The sequence below is a fragment of the Gadus macrocephalus genome, chromosome 11 (genome assembly GCF_031168955.1).
Source record: "Gadus macrocephalus chromosome 11, ASM3116895v1".
NCBI lineage: Eukaryota > Metazoa > Chordata > Actinopteri > Gadiformes > Gadidae > Gadus > Gadus macrocephalus.
Window position 1 is genome coordinate 2,701,260 of NC_082392.1, and position 5,000 is coordinate 2,706,259.

Genomic DNA, 5,000 nt, shown 5'->3' on the forward strand with positions numbered 1-5,000 from the left:
TCATTAAACATGGAAGGTTGTGGGCTTTTTAAAATGGCAATTTGTATAATTTGGACGGTTATTGGCCGCCGGGGGAGACATAAAGACGTTGGCTATATCGGTTGTGAATGGGTACCTCGCGAATCGTGCCTCTTCTCCTGGATCCCTTTACCATGAAACCCTAATCAAACCAGGAGACACATCTCTTCAGATGTGAGGCCAGATGCATAGCAACTCCACGCCCTTGGTTCATGGCAGATCCATGACCTCGGCCATCCTGGAGACAATGATGCAATCACGGTCACGCAATCACGCTCATCTTCCCCGCAGCTTATTCTTTCAACTTGTTTTGTATTCTTTCCTCGAGGCGATGAGCATCATCCAATATTCATCTGGCTCATGGCGGAGACATTTATGCATTGCTAACATGCAACGTGACCTCGTCACCTCGTTTGGATTTCATTCAGCGGGAGCATAAATAATTTGAACAATTTTTTTTGTGACAGTTGAAGGTGAGCACACGGTGTCTGGGAGGAAGATGGACAACCATCCAGATGAAGGTCACAGCAGAGCAGAGAATCCAAAGCACAGCACAGCTGGCGTGGAATAACTCAGTCAGGTCTCACCTCCCTGAGAAAACTACCAGGACTATATGAAAGAGAACTTCCAAAAATTGGAATATCTGAGCAAACAAATAACCACTTTTTTTCAATGATTTGCCACTGATGTCATGGGTTTGAGCAAAACAAGAGAACCATTGTGTAAAAGTCAGTAATATATTGTATAAAGTCTTGGGAGAGCTGCTAAACAAGCTGGCTGGGCGCAGGCTGATAGCAGAGTGCAGGCAGAGCCTTGTCTCTTATTAAGGAGGGAAGGTTTGCCTAAGAGGAAGGCACTAACCCACATTCAACTATGGAAGACAGCAACTCAGAAATATTTCATGGGAGCAGCTTGATCTTGCAATGACTTTAAAAGAGATTGACTGGGCTTTTCCATCATCAAGTCCACCACTATTTTGGGAATTTAAATGGCTCAGGGACATTGGTAAATAGAAAAACCCTGATATAATTTAATGGAGGCATATGTATTTGTATATATATATATATATATATATATATATATGTATATGTATATATATATATATATATATATATATATGTATATGTATATATATATATATATACATATATATATATATATACATATATATATTTATATAGACATTGTTGTATTGATGGTTCAAGGACATTTGTAAGTAACAAGATGATATATAATACAAGACAGAGTGGTGGACTGGGTTAAAGTCGTTTTTGTAGTTTCTTTTGTAGGACAGGGTGTGACATTGTGGGTCTTGGATATCTTAATTGAGATGGATGCGCACACAATCTTGGGTTCCTATCTTATCCTTTCTCTGCCGCCCTTCATTCCTTCCTTCACAACATTGATTATGTGCTTTGCTTTCACAGGCTGCCATGAATTAAATAAGATATCATCAGACTCTATACACAGAGCTGTCATGGGAGGGAATCTCTCATAGTTTGCTGTTATATGACATGTAAGCTGCTGCTGCCCATACAGAAGATGATAGCATGGCTGCATAGAGGGAGGTATAAAGATCTAATTATATGATTTGAATTCACACAGATGATAACTGAGGCTCAGGATTACTTCCAACCTTGGCTGGCAATCACCCTTAGATAAAAACTTAGTTTGAAAGAGGCATGAGCGGTATGGGCTTAAGTCTCCTGAAGACCTTTAGAAACTGACTGTATTAGAGAATGGAACTTATCACTGCGAGAAAAAGGCACAATCATTGCAGTGCTTGCGTCAATATGCCTAGGAAAAATACAACAACAAGAGGTGGAAAACTAAAGTAAGCTTAAAATTCGGTCTTACGCAAAACTCCAAAGAGCTTCGGATTCCTCAAATGGGGAAAAGACAACATACTTAACACGGTGTGTCCTTGAGGACTTCAGAGACCACAAGAGAGTTAATAGAACATATCTAAGAAGTTGCTAGTTCTGCATTGAAGACTGTCCTATTAAAAAACGAAGGCACATTAACTTGAGTAAAAACAACCATAATTTTATCGAATTTACCCCCCCAAGAAATATATTTTTGAAAAGATAACCTGATTCAGATAACTCCCATAGCACAGAATAACATACTCCAAAGGCTTAACGTTCACAACTAGGAACATGAAGATTAAAACTCAGGTTGGTGGGGGAGATTACAGCGAATGAAGTACGGTAAATTACCTAATTCCATTTTGAGGAACTGTGTAATCGGCTTTATCTGGCGTGCAGAGGTGGTATTAGTCCAACCCTCCGATGATCAAAACCTAAGAGGGTCTTAGGAAATGAGCAGCGCAAAAAGCTAATAACTGCAGTAAGCTGATGCATACCTGCCCTGCCCGTCCTGGCAGAACCCATCCCACCTTAACCCTCTGCGGTAGCAGCTTCTACCAGAGCTTTACGTAACAGACATAGTCTCCTTTGCCCTGGGTCTTTGTTCTTCTCAAATCATTCAACGCGCTTTCTGCTCAGAGGAATTGCTTAGTATTTTGTGCTTCAGTGAGAGCAAAAGGAAACCAGCGAAAAAGATGATTGAAAGACAGGGAAAGTGTTCTCACTAGTACACGTTAGGAGTTTCTCAGTAGACGGCTGGTTAGTGCGGGACTCTCAAAGATGTTCATCTTAATAAATGAATGTTAAGTCACGCTCGCTAAGTGAGGCATCGCCATGGTGATTGATTTGCATTTGAAGCAAGAGAACGAAACCGAAATCTTTGAGATTGCCACTTTAATGTTCCAGTCAACCATAAATTGTGTTTATTTTTTAAACGTGTTAGTTTGTCTTCCATGATCTTAAACCTCGGAGTCTATGCTGCGTTCTGTGTTACATAATATTATGTAATATTATAATACAGATGTAAAAACCTGTTTTTGGTAGTCCTCTCTGCCAATCAGCTCGTCAACGTTGTACTCTGCTCTGACCTCCAGAGAAGGTCCACTTCTCTTCTCCAGTGAAGGTTCTCTTATCCAGGGAAGGTCCCCTTCTCTTCTCCAGTAAAGGCTCTCTTATCCAGTGAAGGTCCATTTCTCTTAGTTCTCTTCTCCAGTTAAAGTCCAGTTCTCATCTTGTAGTGTTCAAATTGGATCTAAAACAGGGGGTTCACCTCCACTAAAGATCCTCTTCATGCTGTCATGCGACCCACCCAGGGGCTGCATGTGTGTGTGTGTGTGTGTGTGTGTGGGGGGGGGGGGGGGGGGGCTCATTATGCCCTCCTTGTCTGAAATAGCTCAGGAGTAATGGACACAGAGGCAGTCGTCCAGTGATCAGCAGTTCTATATGAAATGTGATCTTGTGCGAAGACACGTAGCTGGAGTGTGCAGTGGTGGTTTCAGGCCGGTGACCCGTGTCCCGGGTAAACAACAGAATAAGAGAGACAGAGAAAGCCGTAGTATGAAAGATAAAGACTTTTATTATCACTTGTGAACAAGTCAGTGGGTTTGTAAAATACAGAGCTAACCTCTCCTCAGACTGCAGCCTACATGCTCCCTTCTGTACATCCATCATCCATACGTCGCCACCTCTTCCCATCCGCTCATTCCTTATTTGGAAACATGCTTCTCTCTCTCACTCTCACTTTCTCTCTCTTGGCTCTGGCCCAGGGCCTTGGATGTTATTGTATACATCTACCTCTACGAACAGAACATTCTCCACCTCTGAGGAACAGTTGACTGAGTTCAACTACAACGGTGTAGCACAACGCATCGGCACTAGGAGAGAGCTCCGGCGACTCTATGTTTTCCTCCACACTTATTTGATGCATGCAGCGCGTTGCCAAGATCATGGTTATTTACTTCAGAGTAAATTTCTCCCCTAGCAGGGAACGACCCCTCGTTCCACGTCCACTACAGCAGGCAGAGACGACCACTTCCTTGGTTGCCGAGGCGGCGGCGCACTTAAAGAGCAGACTGTACGCTGCCGTCTTCGCTGGTGATTGGACTAAGCATTCTATTTTTAACCGCCTCACACACAACAGAATGTGCGTCCGGTGCTTGGCAGTGTTGTTGTGTTACGTCTTCACTCGGTCTCCCCTCCTTATGCATCCTCAGGCGCTGAGCAGAGGAGGAGGAACGGAGCTAGAGATGGCTAACACTTTGCATTGCAGTGTAATTGCTATTAATGATATTAATAATTAGAGAGTACGTACTTGTGTTATTGCACTGTAACGTTGCATGTAATTTAAAGTGTGTTTAATGTAATGTGAAGTGTAATCAAACTATAACAGGAGATGTCATGTAAAGTGTTGGGAAAAAAGGAAATGAAATGTGCAGAGTAATTAAACTAACAGGACTTGTAATGTAAAGGGTGATTCAACTGTAATGTAATGTAACGTGAGGTGTCACCAAGATCAACGTCAGTAAACTAACGTACAGAGGGAATCCAATACTTTTTGACAGAAACCAACTTTCCAATTCCACCAGAGAAGTTGAAGGCAAGACTAGCACATGCAGAATTAGTCAGGTGTCACACTGTATTAGGCAGTGTGGACGGGCTTTCGTAGGACACAATAAAAAGCACCTTCACACTTTCACTTTGATGTTCCGTTTGAACCTTCTTCATGGCCTGAATGGCAAAACTGATGGAATAATGGTGAGGCGAAAGGGTTAAAATTCCTGATTCGCTTTCTTGACATTCAACCGTTCCAATCCTTTAAAAACGGTTCCTTTGTTTGGACAAATAAATATAGATAAACCCCCTCTTAATTTTTTATTTGATGGCTTTCTATGCAATGGACGACACTGAAGTAACCTCAAATGTGATGAGCTACAAAGCATGTGCCCACCAGACCATCAAGGATCTACCACATCTATCACATACCACATACACACATAACCACAAGCAAACACACACACACACACACACACACACACACACACACACACACACACACACACACACACACACACACACACACACACACACACACACACACACACACACACACACACA